This window comes from Channa argus, chromosome 13 (assembly GCF_033026475.1).
Source record: "Channa argus isolate prfri chromosome 13, Channa argus male v1.0, whole genome shotgun sequence".
NCBI classification, from domain to species: domain Eukaryota; kingdom Metazoa; phylum Chordata; class Actinopteri; order Anabantiformes; family Channidae; genus Channa; species Channa argus.
In genome coordinates, this window is record NC_090209.1 from 23,203,994 (window position 1) to 23,209,993 (window position 6,000).

Consider the following 6,000-nt stretch of genomic DNA (forward strand, 5'->3'; position numbering starts at 1 on the left):
AAGTCTTTATTCCACATGGCTGTGTTGTCAGAATGCTAGTATTGGATTGTTTAGATGAGAAAAAGATGACAAATGAAAAGACCCTTCCACATGTGCACTCTTGACTTGGTCTTTGCTTGCTTTAAGAACGCTCTCTATTCTCATGCAACAATTCGCTAAGCTGAACAGCTGATAAGAGTGGTCTCTTTCCTCCAGTGTGTTTACATGGACTTAACTAACGGGGTTACAATCTGCCTTTTTGGGAAAGCTGATTTTTTAATGTGTGTGGTAAATGGTCTGCACTTATATAGTGCTTTTCTACCTATTGGCACTCAAATCGCTTCACACTGCTTCTTATTCACCCATTCACACTCGCACCCCCATGGGGGATCTGCTATGCAGCTGGCCAATGCTCACCGGGAGCAACATAGTTGGGGTTCAGCGTCTTCGTGACCGGAGGAGCCGGGGATTGAACCAACAGCTGTGAGATTGGTGGGCAACCGCTCTACCTTTAAAACAAAGTCTGCCAAAATCTGATCTGAAAACAAAAAGCACCTCGTAGAAATCCAAATTAATTACTTTCCCCTGCAGATGTCGTGCGAGTGTGAAGTGGCACAACCTTTATCACCTGAAGTAAACAAAAGAGAATCTGGAATTGATCACAATACTGGGCTCCGTACACTGTCCATACACCCAAACCAACCTCTTGCAGACATAAAATCTTATAAGTTAATAAACATAGCACCTCACTCCTTAAAAACAAAAAAATAAGTAGAATAAAATAAATAACTAAATAAATACATAACTATTGTATCAGATATACCCCCATATTCCCCACAAGTGGTTTAGATTGATAGAATGTAATTTGTAGGACACAGGCATGACAAGTATGCGAAACACACTGCTAATTATGATATTATTTTTAGTATTGTAAATAGATGTTCGTCCTTGGTTTTGTTGCGTATTGTTGTACTGCACTTTGTATTCTTGCAACGTACTCAAGTACTACAAAATTAGACAAGTATACAAACAAATTGAATTTCCCATGGATTATACCAAACCACTCAACCAATGTGGGAAAAGCCAATTTTATTTATTTATTTATTTATTTATTTATGTAAGAGAATAAATGAGATTCCAAATGTCTGGAGGACAAATGTAGCTAATGAATGTCTTAAATAGTTTGTGATGTTTTTCTTTTAAAACACTAATAACAGATTCTATGATTATACCCTGATAACTTCTGTCTTCTTCCTGAGGAAGCAGGAAATGATAAAAGCAAAATGTACTTCTGGTTTAAACATCAAAAATACAACTCTAATAAATCGCAAATCAAACAGTAAAGTCAACAAATTCAAAACTCTGGAGCACAACTGCTCTGCTAACCAGTCAGAGGGTCAAGTTTAATAAAGGCATCAGGGGGCTCTCTAATTTTATTAATGCTGCCTGCTTATGCTTTGCTGGTACCTCCTGTGTTGTCATTACCATGGCGATGGCATCTCTGGTTTGACTTTTTCTGTTTTTGTCGGCTTCAGGAGGGTTTATTGTGCTCCCCACCTCATGCACTACAGCTTGGTCACTGAGGAGCACCCTGAGGGAAACAGGCTATTCTTATAATGAATTGCTGATCCTTTCTCCTCTGACATCATACTGTTTGTGGTGAACATGGTTTTAGTTATTTTATCTCATGCTGCAGTTGAAAAAATAACGCAGAGAACAAAGGAAGCCTTCAGAAAGAGTTAATCACATTTCAACATACAGTACATGCTTTAGAAAAACTCATTAAATCAGGCATTTTAGGCGGCGACAATCATAGAAACTACTCGCAAAACTGCATATTTGTCAACAAATCAAAGACACCGTCTAATTTTTATGTTCATTATGGGTCAAAGATTTTCAGTAGGAGACAGATCTGGACGGCAGGCAGGCCAATCAAGAACACACATGTCTATGAAGCCATGCAGTTGTGCATGTGCAGACACATCCACTGACTTCCAGGGAAAAGACGTTGCTTTGATGGCAGCATAATGTCTCTATAAATACTGTACGTCTCTGTATACCTCTGCATTAGTGGTACCTTAACAAATATGTTTTGTTGCTGTGGGCACCGAAGCAACCCTGTACCACCACAGTTGCTGGCTTTTGCACCTTTCACTGATAATATTCTGGATCGTTTCGTCTTTGGCAAAGAAAAACAGACGCCCAGTCTATCTTAAACATGGACATGTCTGACCACAGAACACATTTCTACGGTCTTTCCTTGAACCTGACATGAGCCCGGACACCAAGGACTCAGCTGTATCTATGCACAGAATTGATGTTTGGCTTCCTTCTTGTGCAAACTCATTTCAGGTTGTATTTCTAGATGCAGCAGTGGACTGGGTGAAGTAGGAATGTCCCGATACTAGAATCTGGTACTTTGAGCTCTACAATGGGAATGTCCCACTGACTAACAATGAGGTAGTTGATATAGATAAGAAGAAATATATCAAAAGGGAACTTAGTTAAGGTTTAGTGTTTTCAGTCTTTTTGACATCTCTTTAATGCAGGGTTTGAGGGGATGTTGCATCAGTGCAAGAGTGTTTGCATCAGTGATGCACAGTGCAATGTGCAGTCAGGCTGACATGTCTGCCAACACCAGCAGTGTTCTTTTCATTCCTTCATTTTCATTCATTTTTTATTGCTGCGGTTTAGATGCATCCCACCATGTGATGATAGGATCCAATTTCAAGCAGAGATGTTTTGGAAAAGTGTCCAAGGAACAATGTTGTAATCATTTCTCTGTGTAATTCAGCAGGCTACGAAAGGCTGGATGGGTAATTCAAATTCCACATGTAGTCCTGTGTTGAATTGTGGGGCTGCATAAGGCAATTGAGCTTTGGCTGCAAAAATCTAAGATTTTTGTCTCATTTTGTTGTTGGCTGATTTTGGTTCAGTGGCTTTATTGTTCCTGGAAAGCTTTCAGAATTTTGAGGAATCGTTTCCAGAGCTCAGACTATATCGTACACTTGACTTTTGCTCAAAATGATGTTTTGTCCCTGAGATGAGTACTGCATGTGCCACCAAACCTGACAAAACGTGAGGCTTTATGTCGAAACCTGAGCTCTGATGAGATTTTCACTCCACTTTTTAATGTTCTATGGGGGAAAGTTCTTTGTTGTAACATGCACGATTTAGAGATCTTAAGAACAGTAAAGTGTCCAAATCTATATACTACTATATACCAGACTTTCAGTCACATACAGTGTACTTGTGCAGCTGAACAAGTATATTTGACCAACCATTTTAATATAATCTGTCCAAGAGAACAACCTCTGCAATCAATTAGTTACAGGGCTATTTCCCCTCGCAGTAATGCACCTGTAGACTATGGGCTGGCAAAAGTATCAAACAGCAGCTTCAATAATTTGTTGGCAACGTAAATTCCAACTGTTTTCCATTGCATTTTTAAACTTATTGTGCTAAAATCAGTAGGCTGTTAATATGGACATACATACACTGCATACACTGAATATTTGTTTTATTCACTCTGAGCATCTATGTAACAAATAATTGCTGACAGATCTACCAACTTGCAACAACACAATCAAATCACTCTAGACAATCCAAAATACAGCGGCACGTAGATTTTTTAATAGGCCAAAAGGGACACAGACGGAGGCTACTCACAAAAATTCTGTGGAAGATGGGAGTGGGACGTGCGTTGACATACTGGGACTGGCACGTGAGACCATAGACATTTGTCATGGTTTTTCCTTGTCCTGTTACAATCCCTGACCTACCCATTGCTGATTGCCTGCGTCAGGTGTGTCCTGTCAATCAGAAATGTAAACGTATTTTTCTGTTTTTGTTGGGTTTACCTGCAGCTTTTCTTCATAAATTCAAGCTGCAACTGTTGGACTGGAACGCAGATTTCACAGCATTTCCACCGTGGGCTTTACACTGGCTTAGCATCTGCCCATTCAAGAAATTAACAACGCTACTACAACATTATGGCAGCAATAATGTGAACACTTACAACTTAACAGTTGGGTGCAGGTTTATAGCACTAGAGGAGGCTTTTGTGGTTTTCCTAGAAGTCAAACGATCTGTTAAGTAAGTGGGCAAATAAATGTCAAACTGTTATTGATTTGGGTCATTGTGTCATTAAACAGCACTTGTTTGTTCAGATAGTGGCTGTAACAGAATTGTATTATGTCATTTGGATCAGAGCAGTCCTGGTGCTAACATATATGCAAGCCATTTGCCTTGAGTCTGTGCAGATGGCATTGATCATTTAAAAATATAAATTTTATTGTACGGAGAGAGAAAAAAAAATTACAGGCCTATTGTATGTACTGCCACTGATCTGTCATCACGTTTACATCATCAACTTTCCGCGTCTGCTTTCAGACGAGCACTAGCGAGCACATGGAAGTTTACTGCACTGAGCAAGCGTACAGATGGCTTGAGAAAAAGAGAGAAAAAAAAAAAACATGTTCAGTGCACATTCTTGGTACTGACTGACTACATGCGATGTGTTCTCCTCGGCCAATGTTTACACAGGGAGAAAGATTGAGTGTGTGTGGTGGTAAAGATGATTTAAAACAAATCTTTTATGCAGTCAGAGCACATCACATTTCTATTGAACAGGTGTGAAATTGTATAGCGCACAAGTCCGAGTGAACCGCGTTGTGAAAACACAGAAAATGGAAATGTCAAACACTATATTTGTATATCTTTTAAAAGGTGAGAAAAAAAAAATTCTTTGAACAAAAAGATAAGATCACGCTTGTACATTAGAACATTAAAACAAGAATGACGTAGAAGACTGGATTCAAGTCTTTTTCCACCCAATCTTGTGAACGTTACAAATGGCTGTGCTGTGCGTTTAGCATCCAATAAGCTTTAAACATCCACTTCATTCCTCTAACTTGACTTCTCAGATGAAATGTCAGGCTCAGCACCAGTACAAGAAATAACACATACCTACTCCATGATTTGCACTGAGGGCAAGGTCTGTCTGAATACACCCTTACATAGGAAGAAATAAAATTCATCTCAGTGGAGTAGTTACAAAATGTACTTTTAAAGAAGGATGAATATAAAATTAGAATATAATATTAAATTACAGGCTGCTGTTTCAAGCATATGGGCCAAATCTGACTAAAGCAAAAATAACATTAACTAAAGAAATCAACAGCTTCTGGATTTTTACTTTAATTCCAACCTTGAGAATTTTAGCTGTAGATGTAAAAACTTTAAAATAAGAGTTTGTTACATTAAATCAACAGACAATGGGCAGGATGTGTCTTATAATAAGCTGCCCTGGGATTCCGGTGGTGCTGCCACAGTGTCATTGACACGGAGTTTTGCTCCATTTTATCTTGCGAGTCCTCACAACACCTTACAATAGCTGGGACCCCTACACCTGTGCTAATAGTCGCAGCAAACAACATCTGACTGAAGGCAGCCTATGAACCCTTCTGTCTATAACCTGAGAACTGAGCTCAACAGAGATTCAAGCAAAGGAGTTTCAAAATTAATTTTGAAAGTATGAAAACCATAAATGCATGTCTCAGTCACCACAGAATAATAAATATCTAACATTACCACGCAGAATAAATATAAATGTACATAAATATTTTTGGATGTTTTTCAATTTTTTTATTTTATTATTCAGCTTGTCCCGTGAGTTCAGGGTCGCTACAGCGGATCATTGTCCGCATGTTGATTTAGCAAAGTTTTTATGCCGGATGCCCTTCCTGATGCAACCCTCCCCAATTTCACCCGGGCTTGGACTTACACTGCACAGCTGGGGATGGGAATGGGCTGTTAGCCCTGTGGTCCGTGGACGACTGCCTTACCAACTGAGCTACAGCCGCCCCTTTTGAATGATTTTCAATATAAATATATAAAATATACTGTACTACAAAACAAAAGGCAGAATTAAAAGCTTTGTAACTTAGCATAACCATGACAGGCTGTTTTAAAATTTAACTTAAAAAATCTCTCCATTTGTACAGTGATAAACCAGTCAAA